General features: G+C 36.1%; 1 protein-coding gene and 2 long non-coding RNA genes across 3 annotated transcripts in view; 2 read left to right on the forward strand and 1 right to left on the reverse strand.

Annotated features, from left to right (window-relative positions):
• The window catches only part of LOC123877398, a 757,955-nt gene that overhangs the window by 615,233 nt on the left and 115,766 nt on the right, over positions 1 to 26,956 (reverse strand). The gene's annotated exons all lie outside the window — the stretch shown is intronic.
• LOC123877421 lies at positions 985 to 25,052 on the forward strand. The gene is made up of 3 exons (XR_006798587.1): positions 985 to 1,007; positions 24,794 to 24,798; positions 24,997 to 25,052. It is a non-coding gene; the product is annotated as an uncharacterized LOC123877421 (long non-coding RNA).
• On the forward strand, positions 5,514 to 14,597 carry LOC123877419. Its single transcript, XR_006798585.1, has 3 exons — positions 5,514 to 5,525; positions 7,900 to 7,905; positions 14,507 to 14,597. It is a non-coding gene; the product is annotated as an uncharacterized LOC123877419 (long non-coding RNA).

Genomic DNA, 26,956 nt, shown 5'->3' on the forward strand with positions numbered 1-26,956 from the left:
TGCCATCTCAACCTCGCGTACTATAAGTTTCCAAGTTTCTGGATCGAGTGGTTTAAAAGCTATTTGGTATGACAGCCAGGCTTATCTATACAAATGTTTTATACTCTAAATGCGAAAGTATGTCTGTCTGTTTGTCTGCTACCTTTTCACAGCCTATTCTTTTAAGTTTTAACCAGTTTTGACGGCAACACCATACCAATCGCATAACTAGCATAAATACAGTCAAGGGCCGTAAGTCGTTTAATGATCATATTCGCGTGGCACATGCGTTAGATTTGTGTGGCGTGTTTATAGAAAAAGGTCATAAGTGCGACAGGTTTTTGATGCAATAGTTGCGCGGAATTGCTACTCGAATTCTGAAGCCGACCGTACCTAGCTAATTATAGTATTTTTATATACCTACATAGTAAATATATATGTTTGCAATTATTGTATCAAATAGGTACATTCACATTCCGAGTTATAGCACATTCAATAGCGTCGCCTGCAATCGTAAAACTAAACGCTCAAGAACGAATGACCTTGTACAGATATAAAACGCTGGTAAAGACATGTGTATAGAATTTAATGTTCCATAAATTGATTCTTCTATCTTCAAGGCGTATGTAACGACCCTAATTCGTTTTTATGGTGTCTTTACTTTTGTATGTCTATGGGATCTAATCTGAATTAACCTTCCCTTCAGTAAACGGGCAAAAATAGAAATGGGTTATGCAGTTCTAGAATAGTTCTACATTTTCCTATCCATATCTTTACTAATATTATAAATGCGAAAGTCTGTCTGTCTGACTGCTACGTTTTCACGGCCCAACTGCTGAACCGATTTTAATGCAATTTGGTACACACTTGGGATACATCCCGGGGAAGAACATAGGCATAGCTTTTTATCCCGGAAAACCAAAGAGTTCCTACGGGATTTAAAAAAATCGAAATCCACGCGGATGAAGCCGCGGGCATCCTCTAGTCCATCCATACTATCCATACTAATATTATAAATGCGAAAGTGTGTCTGTCTGTTTATCTGTCTGTCTGTGTGTCTGCTTCGTTTTCACGGCCCAACCGCTGAACCGATTTTAATGAAATTTGGTACAGACTTGAGATACATCCCGGGGAAGGACATAGGCTACTTTTCATCCCGGAAAATCGAAGAGTTTCTACAGGATTTAAAAAACCAGAATCCACGCGGGCGAAGCCGCGGGCATCCTCTAGTCCATCCATACTTAATATTATAAATGCGAAAGTGTGTCTGTCTGTCTATCTGTCTGCTTCGTTTTCACGGCCCAACCGCTGAACCGATTTTAATGAAATTTGGTACAGACTTGGGATACATCCCGGGGAAGGACATAGGCTAATTTTTATCCCGGAAAATCAAAGAGTTCCTACGGGATTTAAAAAAATCGAAATCGATGAAACTGCGGGCATCCTCTAGTTTACCATAATTCTAGTATCAAAGTCCTTTCACCAGTGGGTGGGTGAGGACGTGCATCTGACGTATGAAAATGAATCTCTATGCACTACTGACTAGCAATCTCAAAGAGATGACTTGTAATTACACAGCCCTTGATTGATTGGGCACACGGACGCATTGTTTGCTGAGCGTATAGAGACGTTCATCATTGTTGAGAATGTTCACTGCAAACCAGTGGATCATTGTACTTAAATTACTTTAATAGTGAAGAAATATGTTGGAAGAAAACCTGCATGCATTAGAGTTCTCCATAATGTTCATAAAGAAGTTTAAACTTTTTGGTCAGCGTGATTCTTCAGCGTCAGCGTCAGCCATTCTCATTGTGAAAGGAGATCCGTTTTCAGTAGTGGGCCGACGATGAATTTATTGATTGGAATACAATTATTTTTATATGAAGAAATGAATTCTTAGTGCTCAGAATCCTCTAAAACTGTGTGTCACAAACAAGTGCGTTCACTAAATTATGTATCAAGCAGTGATCTTAAGGGCTTTAATCTGCGATAAGGGGAAATTGTTTCCCAACAGGAATCACTTTTATAATGCCCGTAGCAAGGACCCCGCTGAGTTCATTAGAAGAGTCATTATTATCCCTTGTGCTTGATGGTTTTATTAAACTGTAGTTTTATTAAAAGGGAGTTGTAGTGTTTAGTTTATACAGTGAGCCTTTATTTTATTTTGCTTTAGTGATTTTGCAAAAACGCTGCACGCGTCAGTCCGGTCAGACACAGCTGACACAAGTCAGTAACAGACGGACATACATACATACTGTTGCATTCATTATAATATTAGTGTGGATATGGTAACTACATTTTTAAATTGAATTTTTAAGTATAACGAAGCCCGCTGAACAAAAGATTGACCAACCTAAATTACCGTGTGATTTAAAAACCCCGTTCATTCATTTGCTATTTAATATTATATCGCTCTCGATTCTTGCAATCCGCATGTCACACAATTACCTACTAAGACTGATTTTAAGGGCTTTCATCTGTGATAAGAGCGAATCGTTTCTCAAGAGTTAATTACCAGCTATTAAATTTGTTATTCCATCAAAACATAAATGTGAAAAAGGAATCAAGTTCTACATGAGGAACTGAGAGAAATGTAGCTATTTTTTTCCATTATATTTCGAATCTTTAAGCTTAACGAAATTACCTGAACAAAACATTGACCAACCGTAACTTACCTACTGTGTGATTTGAAAACTGCGTTCATCCATTCATTCGCTATTAATTTTCGCTCTCCATTCTTACATTCCGTGTGTCACAAAATTACCTACTAACCCTGATTTTAAGGGCTTTCATCTGTGATAAGAGCGAATTGTTTCTCAACAGTAATCATTAAATCCGTTATAATGAACTGTCACTGTCACTCACTGTTCAAAACCTGCTATAATCAATATAATAAAAATACAGAGGATAGCATTAAACTTAATCCAAAAGCTTTTTGGGGATATGTAAAGAATAAGCGTAAAGGAGCGACCATACCGGGACGAATGTATTATGGGGATCTCATCGCTACTGAAGGGACTGAAATCGCCAATTTATTTGCTGATCACTTTGAGTCAGTGTTTCTAAAAAGTACTGGTAGCACTGTTTATGATACCACAATAAAAGTGACCGTCAATGATGTCCTAACGAAAATTAAGTTTACTGAAACTATGATATTAAAAAAATTGAATCTACTGAACATTAACAAGGCTTCTGGTCCTGATGGTATACCAGGTATATTTATCAAAAAATGTGCTCGTGAACTTTGCTGGCCACTAAAAACAATATTCAATCGATCTCTTGAAACGGGCGTTTTTCCCTGTATATGGAAGAGAGTACGTGTAGTTCCAATTCATAAAAAAGATGATAACAGTAATGTTCGTAATTACAGACCTATATCTCTGTTGTCCATCTTTGCTAAAATCTTTGAATCACTAGTTTGTCCAATAATAACCGCTCATACAAAGACTAAGATTAGTCCTAAGCAGCACGGGTTTCAAAACAAAAAATCAGTCATTAGTAATTTGTTATCATATGTCAATTATATAGCAAAACACATGGATGATGGAACTGAAATCGATTCTGTATATACTGATTTTACCAGTGCTTTTGATAAGGTTCATCATGGAATTTTATTACATAAACTATCCCATGTGTATGGAGTATGTGGCAATTTATTGTCTTGGCTAGACTCGTACTTAAAGGATAGGGTTCAAGTTGTAGCTGTCAAGGGATATGAGTCTAGGCCTTATAAGGCGGGGTCCGGGGTGCCTCAAGGATCACATCTTGGCCCAATACTGTTTGTTCTGTTTATTAATGATATTGTTGATTGTGTGATTAACAGTGAATGCCTCCTTTTTGCTGACGACATGAAAATATTTAGGACCATTAACAATTTACAAGATACATTTTTGCTTCAGGAGGATCTAAATAGAATACAGGCGTGGTGTGAGCGCAACAGAATGGTAATCAACGCGTCAAAATGTTACTTTATCAAATTTACTAGGAAAAAAAAAACAAATTTCTTCCGACTACACCATCAATTGTGAGCATGTGATTCAAACTAATCTTATTAGAGATCTGGGCGTAATGATGGATAAAAAATTAAGCTTTACACAGCACTATGATAATATGGTGTTGAGAACATCCAAAACTGTAGGTTTTTTAAAGCGAACTTGCAAAGAATTTCGTTTATCACGTACTAAAATTATTCTATTTAATGCCTATGTAAGGAGCACTTTGGAGTATGCTAGTGTAATATGGAACCCTTACCATGACTGTCACAAATCTAGAATAGAACGGATACAGCGATCATTTACCCGTTATCTATCATATAAAAACATCCGTGTTCCAAAACGTAGCACATATGAAGAGAGGCTAAAACTATTTAGAATGGATAGTCTGGTTGATCGTAGGTATAAACTTGACCTATGTGTACTGCACAAAATCCTAAATGGACAGCTCTGGTGCTCGGACATTTTGGAACAAATAAAAATAAAAATCCCTCGCCTTGATGTAAGAATACGCGAAAAACGTCTCTTTCATGTTTCATATAATCGGACCTTATCGTGTAGCTACTCACCTGTTCCTCGCATGCTTAAATGCTATAATGACGTATGTGTGTCAGGCGCTAGTGATGTGGACATTTTTCACGACAAATTAAACAAATTTAAAAAGAGAATAGTTTTAATTAGTGATCATTGATAGTGGATATTTTTGTGTTTCTTAAGTTTAACTGTAAATTTACTTTCCATTGTTTTAAAAATATATACATAGATTAAGAATTTGTACTTTAGGTTAGTGTTAGATTAGTTTTCTTATAAAGTATACACCTGTAATTGACAACCATACTGAAGTTATTTTTGTAAAGATTTTTGTCTTATTTGTATGGAAGTTGTTGGTGTAATAATAAATAAAAAAAAACTGAGTTCATTAGAGTTGGGTCGCTATAAAACTAACTGACTCTTCTATGCTTCTGCTTCGATGACTTTGCGTTTTCAATGTTTTCCAACTTAGTTAACCACGGACTTTGAATTAGTGTTGTTATGGATATCCATATCCGTAACCGAAACTATCGGATATCCGAAACAAAAAAATATCCGTAACCGTAACTGAATCCGTAATAAAAGTTTTGGATAGTTTCGGATAGGGCGGAGTCTAACTAAATACTACACTCATACGAATTAACTGTGCACTCCGCTGGAATGCGACACCTTCATCAGTTCACATTTTACAGTTCCTTAAAAAAATAATATCCGTAACCGAAACTATCGGATAATCCGAAATAATTTAATATCCATAACCGTAACCGAAACCGATATTATTTTTTACCAATGTCCATATACATATCCGGATCCGAAATTATATATCCATAACATCATTACTTTGAATGGCGAGCTAGGTAGATGTATTTAATAATATCCATACTAATAATATACATGCGAAAGCGTGTCTGTCTGTCTGATAGCTTTCGCCCATCAATTTATTCGATTTTAATAAAATTTTGTACAGATATAATTTGTATCTTGCAGAAAAGCCTCTTACATGTATACAAGTACATATTTATAGTTTGTTAATGATCGAGACTTCATAAGTGCAGATTTAGGTTTTCAAAATCCTATGGAAACTTCGATTTTCCGGATGAAAAGTAGTCTATGTCAGTTTCCAAGATAGCTTGCTTTGTACTAGTACTAAATAGACTTTTATTTATTTATTTACTTAAGTATTAAATAATTCCAACTTGTTCTAAGTGGATTTAGGTTTTTAAAAACCCCGTGGGGACTCTTTGATTTTCCGATATAAAAAGTAGCCATGTCACTCTCTAGGTCTTTAAGAGGGGTCTCTCCTTCACTCGCTCCATACAAACGTAGTTCGTCTCTCATGGGAATACTAACCAATCAATTTCAATGGATTTTTGTAGAAACGTTCCGGGAACTAATATCTATACGATATCTAACTACGAGCGGACATAGGGACGAACACACATACATACAGTCATAAATATAACCCTCCTCTTGGGATTCGGTGCAGTTGGTAAAAACCAGAGTAGATCAAGATAATAAAAATCAAATATTTTCCGTCCAGGACGATGCCCTGGGAAAGCTTTTAAGGGAACCTTTTATTCTTGGCAAGCGGTAGCCTATTCATTCATTGACGAGTCAAAGATGGCCGGCCTCAAATTGATGACTCGCTTGGGCATAAAGGAAAATGTAATTGAAGATTATAATGTGTAAGGTATTAAAAACAAAACAAGTGTAAATTAAAAATTTATAACACCCCGGATAAGTGAAGGTTACAGTAACTAGAAAAGAGCTGATATCTTTCAAACGGCTGAACCGATTTTCTTGAATTATAGCTAAGAACACTCTCGATCAAGCCACCTTTCACACAAAAAAAAAAACTAAATTAAAATCGGATCATTAGTTTAGAAGCTACGATGTCACAGACAGATACACGGATACACACGTCAAACTTATAACACCCCTCTTTTTGGGTCGGGGGTTAAAAAACGGTCCATTGCGAGTCGACACTACGGGTTAATAAATATATTTTTTTAATTTTTTATGTGATATAACCACAAATTTCATGGTTTTCGGATTTTCCCTTTACCTACAGGCCCTACAGCTACCCTGCCAAGGATTCTATGTCAATGGGAAATATCCTATAGGTATTGAATCCCTTGATGGATCTTGACGTATACGACAGACAGACAGATAACGAAGTGATCCTAACAAAATACGTTGTTATTGTTAACCCCCGACCCAAAAAGAGGGGTGTTATAAGTTTGACGTGTGTATCTGTGTATCTGTCTGTGGCATCGTAGCTCCTAAATGAATGTCCCGATTTTAATTTAGTTTTTTTGTTTGAATGGTGGCTTAATCGAGAGTGTTCTTAGCTATAATCGAAGAAAATCGGTTCAGCCGTTTGAAAGTTATCAGCTCGTTTCTAGTTTTTTTTATAGAGGTTTTTGTGTCGAGGGTTTTTTAAATTTTAAGTTATTGTCTAAAGCACAAAATGCGATAAGATACTGCAAATTAAACATTTCTTTTCAATCAAATAAAATAACTGCCCTATTGGTTGTTTCAATGATCAAAGAAGTGTATTTCATTGGTGTGATTGAAATCAATCCGAGCAATCAATCAAATAAACCGTCATCAATGATTTGAGTTGAAAAGAATTGTTCAAGATATTTACAAAGTAGGGTCCGACTATAGTCAGAAGTAGGACGGCCATATACCTATATTTTTCTGAACTTTTCCTGGTGCATATACCACGGAGAGTTCAACAATAGTTTGCATAGTTTTTAGAATAAGATCTAATTATAAGATTTAAAACATAATTATGTTAAACTGAGATTTTTTTAAAGCTTAAAAGAGCTCAAACATCAACATTACCAATTTCGAAATAAAAAAGTGATAAAGTGAATAAATATTTATTATTAGAAACTGTTAAAAATAGTACTTGATTTTTTTTATTTAATGTTCTTTTTTGGTCCTAAGGCACTTTGAAAAACAATGTAAACAAAAGTATGAAATATAAAATAAACTAAAATCTCAACAAAAACTAAATTTAAAAAGCAAGTAAACTTAAAAAAATTACAAATCAAAAAGTCTAATAATACTTAACTCTAACTGATCTTCTAACTTTAAAGGTTAAAAATATTTTTCAAACAATTGTAATGAGTAGTTATTCCCAAATCCCGTCCTGAATTTATTTGTCTTTGTATCTCTAACCTAGTCAAGAAGCTTGTGTTTAATAAATGTATCAAACACCACACCAATTTACACCTTAACACTAGTTAATAAGACTTAAAATCAAATGTTAATTTAGTAGATAGGCACACCAAAAGAGCAAAGGGAAGTAAGTCATTAATAGCAAAATAACATATCAGTTAAGGGGGATCAGAAACAAGATGACGGATCAGATAAGGGGGGTGAATAGAATTGTGTTTCGTTCCCCCATTGCTGAATTGAAGAACATTGGAGTGGCTTGATATACGTAACATTATGTTAATGCGATGAATTTCAACTATCATTCAAGTAGTGGAGTGATAATTTTATATGATTGCTTTTAATTTATCCATACAGAAGTATCAAATTGATTTTAATTATTATAAGGGGTGATAGGTTCCAGTTTCTTTCGTGTTTAAATTAATTATCAATGCATCAACATCAGCCTATTTCTAGTCCACTAAAGTAAAAAAAAATGTCTGTCATAATGTTGATATACGAGAAATAACAAGATAAAGTTCAATACAAAACCCCGACTACTCCTCCTAATAAACGCTGAAATATCGTAAAAAATATGTTTTTGTCACTTGGTATATTATACCTTTATAAGATCACTTTTTTGTCTATCTATCTGTCTGTCTGTCTGTCCGTCGTGTCTGTCAAAAAAACCTATAGGGTACTTCCCGTTGATCTAGAATCATGAAAGGCATGTAGCTAGGTCTTATAGCACAAGTACAGGAATAAATCTGAAAACCGCGAATTTGTGATTACATCATTAAAAAAAAATGTGTTTCAATTTTCAAAGTAAGGTAGCTATACCAAGTGGGGTATCATATGAAGGGTTACCTGTATATTCTAAAACAGGTTTTTATTTATTTTTATGTAGGTACATATAATAGTTTTTGATTTATCGTGAAAAATGTTGGATAAGAAACCTGAATACGGAACCCTCAGTGCGCGAGTCTGACTCGCACTTGGCCGGTTCTTTTTTTATATTAAGTAGTCATAACATTACGGACCAAGATACAAGGACCCGCTGGGCTCATTTTTTCTAAACTTCCAAAGTAACCCTCAGCCGGCCGCGCGGAGTTGACAAGTTTAATCTAAAGTTTGCGGGTCGCAAGGACCCCCGGCCGACTTCCAACGATTATAAGTTGGAAGTGTTATTTTTAATGAGTTTTCGCGGATTTAAATATTAATACTCTGAATTCGAGAGCGACAGAGCGTTTATGTAATAAAGGGCGCCATTATATTTCCGCGCCATAAACTCGACAACTGAGAGTGGGAATTTGGTGAGCATTACGTTTAATCTGATATACCTACTTACATTAAAATAAATATTTCTTGAGACATGAAAATTACACTGTTTAATATATTTTTCGGCACATAATTTATAGGTGTTCTTATAGAATAATAAAATTACTGTACGGGACAAAACTTGCGAAAGAGTGTTAAAGAACTAGTTAAGGGAAATTAGCTATTGTTCAAAATAAAACTAGTGGTCAAAATAGACAGACAGACAAATCAGTATGGTACAATTCACACTGGCTCAAACTTTAGTAACTTTGAAACTACAGATTTTTACAGAAATCTGAAAACCGAGACACGGAAATTGGTTTCTACTTTCTAAACCGTGTCTACCTTTTGACTGGTTAGTACTGAAATGAAAACCAAATTACGTTTGCTTGGTCTGCACTACGAATGAACTCCCTTTAAAGGCTACAACTTAGCCAAAGGGAAATACTACGGGCACATTAAAATAAAAATGAAAATTAAGATAAGACTTAAGAGTCTTCTCTTGTATAAAGCTTATTGTACAATCGCTCAACAATCGCTTAATACTGTGAAATAGCCTTTTGTCTTTAATCCGCGAGTTTGTGGTAAAACTGCCGTTTTAACTTGTACAATACTTGGCTTTTTGTTTGCTACTAAACATTTTAACTCTTTGCTTTGGTGTATTAAGCTAAGCGCGCACTGCGTTTTTTAATTTCAATATGATTTAAATAGACGACCAATTTTTAATAATTAAAATTGCATTCTATTTTCTGAGAAAGTGACTATATTAGAAGGTACATAGCATAATTGACCGAATTGTGTTATTAAAACAAAAATAATGCAGCTTAGCATGTCTTTTTTTAAGCACAGCGCGATTTTATTCTCGTGGGATTTACTTTCTATGATATTGTCACGAAAACATGCGCCGGTTCTGATACCTAGTTTGTTCTGATAGCATTTCGAATATGATGAAAAAAATCATAACACAAAATTATTTAATATGTTTTTGAATTAAGCAGTCCTTTATCGAGGACTTTCTGTATTTGAGACCTTTTTTTAGAACGTTTTTGTTTAAAAACTCAGTGCACGTTGTGCTTTACAGCGAATCTGGACGACTTTTGTTGGCACTTGGCGGTTTTATTCCACTAGGATCTTCGTATTATTCGTGTCTTATTTTACGTACGTGAGCCAAGTAGGACAAAGTTTCTTTGTTTCAACCTTATGCTGTTTTGAAATGTAAATAAGCATTGCTTTTGTTTGGGAAAGTTCGTGATTTTATATTATGCTTGTTCCGTATAAAGTTTAATAAGTTTTGTTTATAGGTTAGGTTAATAGGCGCTTTATGGCCTTGACTGTAAGTTTTTGAATAACTAAGCTATTATAAAACGAAAAACTGACTGACTGACATATCAACGTACAGCTCAAACCGCTGGGTCTAGAAGCCTGAGATTTTGTATTTAGACTCTATCTACTTAGAGTACTTAGATCCTATTATGAAAGGATTTTAAGAAATCCCATCCAAACAAAACCTAGGCAGGTTATCTAGGTCAGAGATTATCGACTGGTATATCCAGGAAGAGCTGGATATGCTGAGAGCAGTAAGTAATGATAAGCCTCCGGACTCCGGTCACGTTAGTCGCTAAACAATTTGACATAGACAAGTTTAGTAGTAATATGTGCTATAAGTAGTTATAATATGTGCTGCATATTAGGTACCTATGGTAAACTTCATATTTACAGCTCTTATAATAGTTTATTTTAAAAATGTCTATGACATACAAACAGACAGAAAGATGGACGGGACGATATCATAAAGGTTCCTTATTTACTACGAAACTTTAGAAAAACACATTTCACTCATAACACCCCTATCTTCAAAAAAAAAAATATCGCAACATCTGTGACATGGAAATACACATTTAATAATCCCCAAACACTTGAGGAGGGATTTTCATATATTATTTTGAATGTAATATCATCGTACACTTGAATGATACTTTGACCTACTGCCATGGGGAGATATTTTTTATGACATATCCAGCCAATGGATTATAATCCCTATTTCTTAGGGGTTAAGAGGGCTCTCTCCGTCACTCGTTTCCACTCGTTTCATACAATCGTAGTTCCAATTTCATTTGAATATTAAGCAACCAAAGTCCATGAAATTTTGCAGACATATTCTAGAAACTAATATCTATGTCTGTGGTTTTCCAGATTTCTGTTAAAATATTCGGTTTCAAAGTTACGCGGTCTTGAAAATTTCATACAAATCTTTGAGCCCCTGTAATTTTAAAACTACATATTTTTAGAAAAATCTAAAACACCACAGACACAGATATTAGTTTCTAGAATATGTCTGCAAAATTTCATGGACTTTGGTTGCTTAATATTCAAATGAAATTGGAACTACGATTGTATGAAACGAGTGACGGAGAGAGCCCTGTTAAGAGTTATTGCGAATGTACAGATGGATATGCAGAGAGTTCCGCCAGCCATCTGGCAGTTGTTACGTATGTGGATCTCTTGTTTGGAGCGAATATTAAAATTTTATCAAGTAAAAAAGAGTAAAAACCGTATTGGGGTCATGTGCTGAAGTGTTTGTATTGCTACTTTTTCTATGGAGTTCATATTATTTTTATTGTGAGAAAAAGCTTGCATTTTTATTACTCGACTCAGCAAAGCCAAAAGAAGGGTTGTGATTTTAGCCACGCAGTCTATGTTTGTTTGTATCCAGATTCTGTGTGTTACACTGTAACACATAAACTACTGGGCCATAATCAATATGAATGCTAGAATTAGGTAAATTAACACTGAAAAATCTAAAAGTAGAACTATTTTCCCCCAGGAAACATAGGTAGTTAAATTAAAAAGCAATCTAGTAGATTAAAAGAAAAGATTAGAGTAAATAAAAAATTTATAACACCCCCGACAAGTGAAGGTTACAGTAACTAGAAAAGAGCTGATAACTTTCAAACGGCTGAACCGATTTTCTTGGATTATAGCTAAGAACACTCTAGCTAGATCAAGCCACCTTTCAAACAAAAACAAAATTGAAATCGGTTCATTAGTTTAGAAGCTACGATGCCACAGACATGGCATAGACAGACCGAATGAGAAGGTTTTGGACATAATCCACTACGTTGGGCAAGTGCGGAGTGGCAAACTCCAAACACCTTTGAGAGCATTATGAAAAATTCTCAGGTTAGCAGGTTTCCTCACGATGTTTTCCTTCACCCTCAGTGATTTTTAAATGGTTAAAATGCCATAACTCCAAAAGTTAGAGGTCGGGATCGAACCCACGGCCTCCCGAATAAGAGGCCGACTCTTAACCACTAGCCTAGTGGTCATATAGTATAAGTTCATGTAGTTCTCCATTAAATCAAAGTTAGGACCAAGGAATGCCCTAACATTCTATATTCAACGAAAACAAACTCAAAACGATAAAACAATGAGTTCCAAGATTCGGGGTCTGAAATGTCACTTTAATTTTGGTCGAACGCAAGTACCCAACCGTATATTAGCTCCAATATGGCGGATCAACCCGCCTGACTGTAAAGTTAGCCCTAGCTGGATGGTGTTAAGTGACGATGCAGTCTAAAGCTGTGATTTAACGTACTTTAACTTAGTTCAAACTTTACGGACGAACCTAACTCTCGTTTCGTCTCGTTTTAATTTTTATATCTCTGACATAACTTTATCAGTTTCGCCTTTGTCTTAAATATAATTATAGAAGAGATATGGCAGTTTATTTATCTCATATCTCACATCGATTTCTACTCGGGATAATCCTGGCATCGTACTGAAATGCCTATTAATCGGTTGGCGGAATTTTTTACCAGTAGCCACAGCCACCATACGACAAGTACTTTTTCGCATATCCGAATTGATCATTTGATCAACTTCAACAGCAGAATGGTTTTGTAGTCAGGTAAGTTCAGTTCTATAGAACGATAACGTAAATCTACGTACTCAGTCCCATGAATTCCCGAACTCGGAAGATCTGAAGACACTTTTATGTCGCGAAAATTCTGACAGGCGTGTCAAATGTTGAATTCATTGCGAATTATGTCGACTCCATTTGTATAAACGTGTTCTTTAAATGGAAAATGTAACGACTTTCATATTAAGTATGCCTTTTTTATAGCAGCAACAGTGATAGCCTAGTGGTTAAGATATTTATAAGTCGATATTTGATGGTCCAGGATTCGATTCCAAGCCCTCTAACTTTTCGGAGTTGAGTGCATTGTAAGAAGTTATCACTTGCTTTACGGGGGAAGGAAAACATCGTGGGGAACCTGCATGCCTAAAAGTTCTCTATCTTGTTCATCATCATCAGAACACATCGCCGGTCCACTACTGAGAACACCTCCCCGATTATGTAAGAAAAACTTATTCATCGTAATCGTAATCGACAGCAAATTGCCCCTTGATTGGTCGAATTCGTTGTTCACATTTTTCACTACTAATCAAAGGGCAGAATTTGCTACCGATTATGATTTACGATGAATACTTACGTTTTTAACCCCCGACCAAAAAAGAGGGGTGTTATAAGTTTGACGTGTGTATCTGTGTATCTGTCTGTGGCGTCGTAGCTCCTAAACTAATGAACCGATTTAAATTTTTTTATTTTGTTTGAAAGGTGGCTTGATCGAGAGTGTTCTTAGCTATACCTAATCTAAGAAAATCGGTTCAGCGGTTTGAAAGTTATCATAGTTACTGTAACCTTCACTTATCGGGGCTGTTATAAATTTTTACTTTGCACTTGTTCTTTCTGGGGCTGATCTTTCAGAATGAGAAGAGTTTAGGTCATAGTCCATTACGCTGGCCAAGGAGGGAAGGAACAACTTCGCCCATCTTTGAGAACATTATGGGAAACTCTCAGGTATGCAGGTTTTTTCGCAATGTAACACGGTTAAAGATTCAGTCAATATACTTTTAATATCTAAAAGTAACACTATTTTTACTTATGAACCTTTGAAGATAAACTTCCTCCCAGTAGATTTTCCGTTGTCTCTACACTTCTACAGTTTGAATTTAATTCTATCACCCTCTCGCAAGAAGCGAGTGTTTGGATTCTAGAAATACTTCAACAAACTCGACTCTTGTCTCGGACGGTCGCGAAATTGCGCTAGCTTGACACAATAACTTATTTTCTAAAACACTATATAGAAAATTTATAAAATTGCCGAGAAATATGTTATCTAAATAGATGATACGCGTGGATTTATATTTTTAAACTCTTTGATTTTCTAGGCTATAAAATAGCCTGTTCAGTCAGGGTATAAGCTAACACCACTCCAAATTTCAAGTAATCCGATTGGCAGTTTTTGAGTCAAAGCGTAACAAACATACACACACAAACACACACACCACTCCATTTTCTGAAAATTACTCTCTATGTCTATCGAATTTTGCTTTAAATCGAATTTTAAATTAAACTGCCATCCTCCTAACGCGATTCTATCTTTAACTGGATCATCAATTACCATCAGGTGAGGTCTAACTTATCATGGATAATAAATCTAACTTCTACATTTTTTTAGTTTCTCATATTATACTAGCGGATACCCAGCGTGTGCTACTACTTTAAAAAACCATCTTCGCATTATTGCCTTTCTAATGAAATCGGTCTGGGGTACACAGTTCAAACTCTATATCGGACATGGATAGGTAAAAACATATGTTTTTGGTGTTTTATCATTCATATTATATTACAAGCAAATTATTTTTATATTGAACAGAGCTTTGATAAATCTCGATAAAAGATGGCTCTTTTAAAATAGCTGTTCTATTTGGTGGCTATTTTCACTAGGCACGCGAACGTTACTTCCATCGAAAAAGAGAGGAAACCTCTCTATATTCTTAAAAGAAATAACCCTCAAAGTTTATAAAATAAATGAATAACAAAAAACCTTTATTACAGTGATAGTTTTTGTACATAATATTTCCCTCTATTGCTTATTAATTAGGTGTTTTAAAAATATATAAATTATGACTGCTGCGAGGCTGCGATCCACGCTCTGGGGCCTACCTGGTCCAAAGGTTGTCCATCGCCATTCAGCGGGGCAATGCTGCCAGCTTGATGGGCACTTTTGGTCCAGGGGCAACCAGGGGTGGTCTTTTTGACGACTATAACTAGGTAATAGTAATTTTAATTTATAATTATTAATTTTTAATTATGACTATGTGGTTACATAGGTATAGTATTTTTAACCGACTTCAAAAAAGGAGGAGGTTATCCATTCGTCGGAATTTTTTATTTTTATTTTGCGTGTCCATCGAATAAGGTCTCATTAGTTTTCCCTTCGTACTGAAGTAACAAGTGTAAATTAAAAATTTATAACACCCCCGACAAGTGAAGGTTACAGTAACTAGAAAAGACCTGATAACTTTCAAACGGCTGAACCGATTTTCTTGGAATATTCCGCGCCTACGATCCAAAGTATCTGAGTTTTCCAAAACATCATTTTCAAATAAATAATTATGTATCTAGGCAACGTCCATCTTGACAGCTTGACATTTGTCAATTGACATAATATTATGAACCTAACGGTTATCTAACCTTCTTTTCTACAAGAAAACTAGAAAAGAGCTGATAACTCTTAAACGGCTGAACCAATTTTTTTGGATAATAGCTAAGAACACTCTCGATCAAGCCACCTTTTAAACAAAAAAAAGTAAATTAAAATCGGTTCATTCGTTTAGGCGCTACGATGCCACAGACAGATACACAGATACACAGACACACAGATACACACGTCAAACTTATAACACCCCTCTTTTTGGGTCGGGGGTTAAAAATATGAACTAGTATACTATAACAAGATGAGCGCAAACTTAGTTGTCTCTCAAGACAGCTTGTCTCTTCATTTAATTTTATCGCCCTCGTGCGCGAGTGTTACATTTTTAGAATGACACTCCAAAGTCGAGCGTTCTTCCAACTAAGTGCTATAAAGTGTACAAGCTATGAAAATAAACTAAATATTCCGTTCTAGGTTAAGGCTGAGGGAATTTGAATATCTGAGATAAATAAATGAATATAATAGAAAAAAAAATTTAACCCCCGACCCAAAAAGATGGGTTGTTATAAGTCTGACGTGTGTATCTATGTATCTGTCTGTGGCATTGTAGCTCCTAAACGAATGAACCGATTTTTATTTAGTTTTTTTGTTTGAAAGGTGGCTTGATCGAGTGTTCTTAGCTATAATCGAAGACAATCGGTTCAACCGTTTGAAAGTAATCAGGCCTTTTCTAGTTTTCTTATAGAGGTTTTTGTTCGGGGGGTTTTTAAATTTTGAGTTATATTTAAATGGTGCTTCCAAATCATCTACCTAGTCAGACCTTGATGCAATTTACTACCTACTTTTATACACCTATGTCTTTATACTTTACATGGCGTAATTTTGTAAATCGAATTTTTGAACAGAGTTAAAGAGATATTTTTGCAGGTTCTTCACAGTTTTTCTTTTTTAATTCAGATACAAGTTAGCCCTTGACTGCCATCTCACCTGGTGGTGAGTGATGACGCAGTCTAAGATGGAAGCGGGCTAACTTGGAAGGGGAACTGCAGTTTTTTATTAAATCTATACACGTTTGGTTTTTGCTTGGCATCGTACTGGAACGCTAAATCGCTATCGTAGTATCGTATCGCTATCGTATCGTATCGTTTAATCGTAGAAAAGGCATTCCGAGTCATTGGTAGATTCAGTTGACTAGATTATATTTTACATGCACTTGTTAAAGTTTATTAAAAGAATAAAAAAATCTTTATATTTCCATTTAAATAAGTTTTTGAGTTTGAAACATGCAGTCGATTTTGGATTAAACTTCCAAAATACTTATAGGATACAACCCTGGGTTTTGTCAATACACGAAAGATAAGTTGTTTCATTAAATCCCGATTTACATTCGTTAAACGTAGCTGAAGTGTTAAAGATTCATGAAACAGTTAAAAGTTAAAACACTATTTATAATCTTACTCAGTTTCGCAACAACCTCCCTCGAGGTACAAGTCACAACTTCGTCATAATAGAACTGAAGTTACCAACTTCCGTAACTGGTTCATTCGTTCATTTTTCACCGAGTTAATAGTAAACTAGTTAGGGGCCTTTGTGACCCGAGTGAGGTTAGCTAGTCTTTGTAACATCTATCCAAATCGAATTATACGCCGGAGCGGCCGAGCCTGAGGCTGAGACCCTTGGCTGTGGTCCAAAGCGAAACAGTTTGGTCATCTTTTTTAAACCTCGACCCAAAAAGAGAGGTGTTATAAGTTTGAGGTGTGTATCTGTGTGACTGTGTATCTGTGTGTCTGTGTATCTGTCTGTGGCATCGTAGCGCCTAAACGAATGAACCGATTTTAATTTACTTTTTTTTGTTTGAAAGGTGGCTTGATCGAGAGTGTTCTTAGATATAATCCAAAAAAATTGGTTCAGCCGTTTAAAAGTTATGAGCTCTTTTCTAGTTTTCTTGTAGAAAAGAAGGTTAGATAACCGTTAGATTCATAATATTATGTAATTGACAAATGTCAAGATGTCAAGATGGACGTTGCCTAGATACATAATTATTTATTTGAAAATGATGTTTTGGAAAACTCAGATACTTTGGATCTTAGGCGCGGAATAGTCCAAGAAAATCGGTTCAGCCGTTTGATAGTTATCAGCTCTTTTCTAGTTACTGTAACCTTCACTTCTCGGGGGTGTTATAAATTTTTTAATTTACAATTGTTATTCTTACGACCGTATTCACAATCATTACTATGAGGTCTTACAGTGTGCTCGAACGCATAGTGTAAGTTCCACCAATCAGATCATTGTAAATTGATGTGATACAGTAATCTGATTGGAGGAACCTACACTGTGCGTTCGAGCGTACTATGAGACCTCATAGTAACGTTTGTGAAAACGGGTGTTAGAGTGGCGTTTGGCTGTAATGAAACCTGCTAGCAAGTGATGATGCAGCTTAAGATGGAGCGCGCTTGCCTAGAAGATGTCTGCACCAAGTTCTACTGTCTACACACGTTTGATATCAGTTCAGCTTAAGCCCAATTTAAAGCTCAAGTTTTTAGTTTTTCGATCTCCATGCGCTTGTACCTTGTACCACACCGCATTTAAGTTTGCAACAACACTTGTACGTATTTTCATTATATCTTCCGGAAGTGGTCGGTATCCGTGAGCTTAGATAGACCTTTGTGCACGGAGCGTGTTTCAGATTTCAGGTAATTAGGGCGCAAGGGACGGACGAACACCACAGTGAAATGTATGGTTTTCAAATATTGATACAACTAATAGACATCTTACTTTCTTATCTCGTTTCTTTCTTTTTTCTTCTTTTTCTTTCTTTCTTTTTAGGTTTTTATTGGACATCCTTAGTGACATTAAATATTGACATTTGCTGTAAATTACATATTCAAAATTATGTAGTAGGTATACCGCATAGCTACTTAGATACTTTATTTTCTTTTCTTTTTAATGTAATAACTGTTTATCAATTAAGAATATTATATTGTATAAAATATTGTATGCTAAAGATGGCTGGATGCATGCTGTGTTCACAATAAATAAATAAATCTTAAATCCAAATTTTTCTTTCTCTTTTCTTTCTTCTTTCTTAGTAGCTCACTTTCCTTTTCTGCACCTTATTAAAATATGCTATGAATGAATGAATGTATGAACGTACTTTTATTGTACACCACAAAATTAGTACACAAATACATACAAAGCGCAACAAAATATAGGCAGGTAGGTACAATTTGGCGGCCTTATCGCAACCTAGCTATCTCTTCCAGGCAACCAAAATGGTGCAAAATACGCTATGCATGGATACACTAAGCTATTCACTAATCGCGAGCGTTTTATACATATCGGTTGAGGAGTTCCGTTCTCTATCTCCGCAGACATTCATCAGATCTTCACCAAAGAATAGGATCAACCTGACGATCCAATCCAATCCAATCCATCAGCCTATATGCGTCCACAGCTGGACATAGGCCTTTCCAAAAGCGCGCCATCAAACACGGTCCTCCGCCTTCCGCCGAACCTGACGGTATTCCTTTCAAGCGAAAATAGCATTATTGAATTTGGTTTACATTTGACGGAACTATGGAGTAACATCACCACCAAAAAAACACTTATTTTATTATATTCAGATACAGGTTAGCCCTTCACTGCAATATCACCTGGTGTTAAGAGGGCTCTCTCCGTCACTCGTTTCATACAATCGTAGTTCCAATTTCATTTGAATATTAAGCAACCACAGTCCATGAAACTTTGCAGACATATTCTAGAAACTAATATCTATGTCTGTGGTTTTCCAGATTTCTGTTAGAATATTCGGTTTCAAAGTTACGCGGTCTTTAAAATTTTCATACAAATCTTTGAGCCCCTGTAATTTTAAAACTACATATTTTTAGAAAAATCTAAAACACCACAGACACAGATATTAGTTTCTAGAAAATGTCTGCAAAATTTCATGGACTTTGGTTTCTTAATATTCAAATGAAATTGGAACTACGATTGTATGAAACGAGTGACGGAGAGAGCCCTGTTAAGTGATGATGCAAGTCTAAGATGGAAGCGGACTAACGTAGAATGGCAGTTTTTTATAGCACTCGTTAAATTGAGAACCTATTTTGGAAGTCGTGTGAAAAGCTTTCAAATAAGACTAATCATGCTAAAACTTCACTCATCACTTCATCACTTTCCATCAGGTGTGATTGTGGTCAAGCGCTTGCCTATAGTGAATAAAAAAAAAAAAATTAAAATAGGTACCTATAATTACAGTCAAAAGTAAATGTGTATCAAAACATACAGGTTCAAAGACAGGAAATAGGTACACTAAACTGGTTTTGATAAACCACTGGAGCGTAATTTATGGTTTAAAATGTAAACGTAAATGTAAACGTTTGATGTCGCCACATAAACGGTTATAGTGTGAGAGATAACTGCATATTTTTTTAGCGTGTTACTTATTATAAAATCCATAGGTACCTACTTACTAATATTATAAATGCAAAAGTGTGTCTGCCTGTCTGGTTGCGTTTTACAGCACATCCGTTAAACCAATTTGACGAAAGATACAGAGATAGCTTGCATCTTAAGACATATTTCAGGCTAATTTTGTCCCGGAAAATCAAAAAATCCAACGGAATTTTTAGAAAACCTACACCCACGCGGACGAAGGCACATGCATCATTCATTTGGAACAAATAATAGCTTCTATCCTGGTGACGGATTTAGGCTACTTTTATCCCAGAAAATCGAGTTCTCTTGGCATTTTCAAAACTTAAATCCACGCACTTCATTCACTAAGTGCGCAAAGTTTCTGTCACCCTGTCCCTATTACTAAAGGTTAATTGCAAGAGAATACCTACTTCTATCGAAATTAAATTCACCTATGTAAATTCTATTTTTATGTGCAATAAAGAGTTAACCAGTGTAAATTAAAAATTTATAACAACCCCGACAAGTAAAGGTTACAGTAACTAGAAAAGAGCTGATAACTCTCAAACGGCTGAACCGATTTTCTTGGATTATAGCTAAAAACACTCTCGATCAAGCCACCTTTCCAAAAAAAAAAAACTAAATTAAAATCGGTTCATTAGTTTAGGAGCTACGATGCCACAGATAGATACACAGATACACACGTCAAACTTATAACACCCCTCTTTTTGGGTCGGGGGTTAAAAACAAACAAACAAAACAAGCTATATCTACTGTGATTTCGTCAAAACCGGATGACCGATGAAAAGGTAACAAACAGACAGGTTATTAGTATGGAGTCTATTTAGTAAATCTTACAACCGTCTCTCATACTATATTATTCCGTGTGGGCCGTCGACGATTCGTTAGAGAACTTTGTTTAGTCGTAAAATGAGATTGCGGACGATTTCATAAACGCACTGATTGAGACAATGAGCTGAGGAAGTGGGTTATTGCGTTAGAGATAGATAGAGGTCGGCTAATTTCGTTGTGTTTATACGAGTTACGGACGCGGACTGGGCGTTATTTACGGACATGCATTATTAACGGAATGTTTACGGAGTACGTTTGCGTAATCTTTGGTTCTCTGGAAGATTTAATTGTCCTACTTATCATAAGGGAAACGATTTCCCGCTAGTCCGCGAATTGCTTCATAATATTTTGTCATAGGTTCCGAAAATTTTATTAAGTAGGTACTTAGGTACTTAAGTACTTAATAATATTTTATTATTAGATATCCTTTCCAAGACTTTTGAAAACCTATTTTGTAAGTTAATCTTAGTACCTATGTAGAAACAATACCTACGCTATCGTAGAGTCTTTTTATGTTCTTCAATACCCATGTAACTATAAAGTCATTTTCATATGAATATTTCTTTTTGATCCGACTATTTCACTGATTATTGAACGACTTTTTCGGTTGAGCTTTTCAGCTCCAAAAAAATTTTTTACCAGATTTTAGCTGAATGTATTTTTTCATTAAAAAGTATGTAAAAAGTATTTTTTTTATAAAACCATGCCTGGCTGCAATCTAGCCCGCTGGCAAGAAATGATGTAGGTTGTAGCCTTAAGGCAAAATGTGCTTGCCTAGAAGATGCATAGTCACTCTTGCTTTGAAGGTGCCTATGCTAAAAGTGAAGGATAAAAGTGAAACCAGAAGGACGTCACAGAATCCCTAATAATAAATGCCTTATTATTAGGATTTCAGTGGGCGTTCTATATCCTAGTTATTGAAAACTCGAGATTTTGGATATGGTGACATTTGATTTCAACGAGAGATGAAGTTAGACCTATACTGTGCCTTAGGTGCTATACGAGGCACCAAGCATAATCATACGCACCAAAGAACTCCTAACCTTAGGCCGATAAGCTTTTTTTACTATGCTAATCATGACTAATACTCCCCTTTCCCCTCCAATTAAGCGTAAAGCTTGTACTAGGAGTAGGTACGACAATAGTGCAACGGGTGGGGTTTGAACCGCCGACCTTTCGGAATTCAGTCCGCTCCTCAACCGTTGAGCTATCGAGGCTCTGAATTATTAAGTAGGTATTTGAATAGGTATGTATACTGATCTCTGCCTCGGATCAGCAAATTGGGTGCTAAAACGCGCTATAACCACCTCCGACACCCATTTAAGGTTAATTACTGACACATTAAGTTTAATGTATCAATTACCTAAAGTGCTCACAGTTATAGCGGGGTAGGTATTAGTTAATAATAATGTATGTTATAGATAACTGTAGTAAGCCTACAATAACCTACTATTCTAAGCAGTTAGATAATAATCTTATTAACCATCTTACAAAAAAACCGGCCAAGTGCGAGTCAGACTCGCGCACTGAGGGTTCCGTACTCGGATATTTCTTCCGACATTTTGCACGGTAAATCAAAAACTGTTATACATAAAAATAAATAAATATCTGTTTTAGAATGTACAAGTAAAGCTCTTTCATATGATACCCCATTTGGTATAGTTATCTTACTTTGAAAATTATACCTAACACGTTTTAATTTTTTTTAATGACGTAACTAGAAATTCACGGTTTTCGGATTTATTCCTTTACTTATGCTATAAGACCTATCTACCTGCCAAATTTCATGATTCTAGGTCAACGGGAAGTACCCTAGGTTTTCTTGACAGGCACGACGGACGGACGGACAGCAGACAGACAGACAGACAGAGGCAAAATCTCGAGTAAAAATACCCGAGTTCGGAACCCTCGGTGCGCGAGTCCGACTCGCACTTGGCCGGTTTTTTTAAGCGCTAGTCTATTTAAAAAAGCATACAAAAAAAAATACAGCTATCAATACACCGACATATCAACAAATAGGACAGCCCATAGCACAGCCTATCTATATCCGCTGAGCTGTTATTTACAGTTGGGATGGCCGTTGTATACGGATCCTAGCTTTTTTTTCCTCCATAAACATTGACCGACGACGATTTTTGCATGGCCCAATTTATAAGCTTTTAACTGTACATACGTATAAGTCATACTTCTTCTATGTTTTTTTTTTAAAATTATATAGACTAGCGCTTGGCTGCAATCAGACGTGCTAGCAAGTGATGATGCAGCCTAGATGGAGCGCGCTTGCCTAGAAGTTGCCTATTCACTCTCGACTTGAAGGTACCCATATTGTACGTGGAAGGGATAACTGATGCCGGAAGGGCGTTCCATATCCTAGCGGGTCGGATTAGAAAAGAGGAAGCAACTCGCTTCGAGGAATTTCAACTACGTATGGATGCAGTCCTTGACGATGCCTGGCAGTACGACGATGGTAGAAAGGTGAAGGAGGAACCAGGCAAATGTATAGGTAGGAGTATCTTTTGTCATCATTATCTTCATCGTCAACCGATAGACCTCCACTGTTGGACAATATAGGACTCTTGTAATGACTTCTACAAGAAAGTGTCAAGAAAACCCATAGGGTATTTTCCGTTGATCTAGAATCATAAAAGGCAGGTAGGTAGGTCTTATAGCACAAGTAAAGGAAAAAATCCGAAAACCGTGAATTTGTAGTTACATCACAAAAAAATAATTAAGACGTGTTCATAAACGAAGAGTAAGTAGATATTTTCAATTTTCAAAGTAAGTTAACTATACCAAGTGGGGTGTCATATGAAAGGGTTTCACCTGTACATTCTAAAACAAATTTTCATTTAATTTTAAGCATAATAGTTTTTGATTTATCGTGCAAATTGTCGGAAAAAATGCCCGAGTACGGAACCCTCGGTGCCCGAGTCTGACTCGCCCATGGCCGGTTTCTTTTCAATCATTAACACAGCAGTTAGATACTAGTACACTAAAGTCGGTATTGATTTATTAATTTTTATTTATCTTGCTACTTGTACCACAAAACTGTCGTATTAGAAAAGGATGCAGAGAAAAAATACCGGAAGAACCATCGGCAAGGCGAATACTTTGATACTTAAATTTTGCTTTTTTGTATTTTTTTTTCATCTCTTTCTCTAGGACAGGTCTTAGGTCAAGTCATAACAATAGCTTTACCGTTTCTGTGAAAATGAATTTTCCTTTGTAGGTATTAAAAGAAAAGATTTTGCCGTTTTTCCTACCTTAAAATCCTACTATACTTACCTTTTTTTTTTAATTTATTATCAAAACAAAATACATACAAATAAAAGCTTAAACTAACAAGTGTAAATTAAAAATTTATAACACCCCCGACGATCCAAAGTTTTTGAGCTTTGTATTTGAGTTTTCCAAAACATCATTTTCAAATAAATAATTATGTATTTAGGCGACGTCCATCTTGACAGCTTGACATTTGTCTATTGACATAATATTATGAACCTAATGGTTATCTAACCTTCTTTTCTACAAGAAAACTAGAAAAGAGCTGATAACTCTTAAACGGCTGAACCAATTTTTTTAGATTATAGCTAAGAACACTCTCGATCAAGCCACCTATCAAACAAAAAAAACTAAATTAAAATCGGTTCATTCGTTTAGGCGCTACGATGCCACAGACAGATACACAGATACACAGATACACAGATACACAGATACACAGACACACAGATACACAGATACACACGTCAAACTTATAACACCCCTCTTTTTGGGTCGGGGGTTAAAAACACCGAAAAAACCACAGAGGTTTGTCCTCGGTGCCTAGCTGCAACGAAGGTACCTATTAACTAATTGCTTAAAGAAATAATCTACAGTAGGTGTATAACGCGAAGAATCACGTAAGTATGTAACACATTGTAATCGTGAGTAGGTTTATTAAATTTAAGGTTTATTAGGTCAATAGGATTAGCACTAATATAAATAATTATAATATAATCTACTAGACTATAATAACCTTAGACTTTGCCCGCGTGGATTTAGGTTTGGTCAAAATCCCGTAGGAACTCTTTGATTTTCCGGGATAAAAAGTAGCCTATGTGTTAAGCTAGGGTTTAATCTATATCCATTCCGAATTTCAGCCAATTCTGTTCAGATTTTGCGTTACAGAGTAACAGACCTACACACATACATACACACTTTTCGCCTTTAAACTGTGAAGACGTGTGATGTAGTAAATGCGAAAGTGTGTTGGTTTGTCTTTCAATTACACCGCAACTGAACAACGGATTGACGAGATTTTCAGGTTTCGTACCTAAAGAGTGTCAACCGGTACCTTATTACAGCCTCAGCTTCGTTCGTCTGTCTGTCAGCGGGATGTATCTCATAAACCGGAATAGGTAAAGAGTTTGACTTCGTCTGTGATGGCGTTTGCTGGCGCGCGTGCTGTGCTTGTTTGGAGTGTTTTTTTTGTTAAGAGTGGCTGGTTTTTGTGTTGGTTGGTGTTTTTTGGTGGTGGAACTGACTGGGAAGCGCTCTAGGGAGGCGCCGCGCGTGTGTCGGCGGGCGCCGTTGCAGACGGAGTCCATACTTGTATAAATTCCATAACTTGAAAATATCTACACACTTGACATTGGCTAATCAGAGTAAAGCCAGATTTAAAGAAAAAAAAAAAAAAAAGGTAAAGAGTTCAAATTTTTACAGTGTGTATTTTTATTGCTGTTATAACAACAATGCCTAATAATAAAAATTTCAAAATGGCCGATTTGCAAATTAATAGTATTATTTCTTGTACAAGAATCATTGTAAATGATACGGAACCCTTCATGTGTAAGTCCGACTCGCGCTTGACTGTTTTGTATGTACAATCTAGAACATAATATAGATCAAATATAAAACCCGTCGAAGCGTTGCGAATTCAGGTAGGATCGAAACTAGAGGGCCTATTCGGCTGTACTGGCTAATACGCGACGTGAGTCTACCTAATCCTGTAGGATTAGTGCTTTGGACAGACAGACTGTTTTCATACATACAATTTAGAAAATAACATTTCCTTTTTGCTTTTTTTAACCCCCGACCCAAAAAGAGGGGTGTTATAAGTTTGACGTGTGTATCTGTGTATCTGTGTATCTGTGCATCTGTCTGTGGCATCGTAGCGCCTAAACGAATGAACCGATTTTAGTTTAGTTTTTTTTTTGTTTTGAAAGGTGGCTTGATCGAGAGTGTTCTTAGCTATAATCCAAGAAAATCGGTTCAGCCGTTTGAAGGTTATCAGCTCTTTTCTAGTTACTGTAACCTTCACTAGTCGGGGGTGTTATAAATTTTTAATTTACACTTGTTGCTTTTTTTGTCATATTCTTTTATTTAGTTCACCACAGTCACTGGGAACTCCTCAATATTACGTTAAAAACCGGCCAAGAGTGAGTCGGACTCGCGCACCGAGCGTTCCGTAGGTACTCGGATATTTTTTTCGACATTTTGCACAATAAATCGAAAACTATTATGCATACAAATAAAAAAAAATCTATTTTAGAATGTACAGACTAAGCCCTTTCATATGATACCCCACTTGGTATAGTTATTTTACTTTGAAAATTTAAACACATTTTAATTTTGACAGACAGACAGACAACAAAGTGATCCTATAAGGGTTCCGTTTTTCCTTTTGAGGTACGGAACCCTAAAACATCCTGAGGAAATCTGGTTCAGTGGGAGTTCCCAGTAATGTTCTCAAAGGTTTGTGAAGGCTACCAATTCGCACTTGGCCAGCGTGGTTCACTAACCTCTTCTCATTTTCCCATTTTGAGAGGAGACCTGTACTTAGTAGTGAGCTATGGTGTGTATGGGACGTGTGTGGAGGGGAGTGATCATGATGAATTTAATTTGAAAACATAACGATGGAAAGGCCCTCAGAGGTTGAAAGGCCCTCAGAGGTTGAGATGCCCTCAGTTACCATTAGTCCAAACTCCAATAGGCATACGAAATGTTGTTAAATTGAATGCGAGTGACTCAGCGCGTTTCAGCGCCTCAGTGAGTGGTCGTGGGGACTGACAGACATTGTTTAATGACGTCGTTATGTACAGTCAGCAACAAAGCTAGGGCACTCGCCAGTACAAGTGACTATGAATGAGTGCAAACCTAGCGTTGCTGACTGTACTATCTAAAGTACTTAAGAGTACCTACTGATGTTTGGAAAATGAGTATAGG

This window comes from Maniola jurtina, chromosome 23 (assembly GCF_905333055.1).
Source record: "Maniola jurtina chromosome 23, ilManJurt1.1, whole genome shotgun sequence".
Classification (NCBI taxonomy): Eukaryota; Metazoa; Arthropoda; class Insecta; order Lepidoptera; family Nymphalidae; genus Maniola; species Maniola jurtina.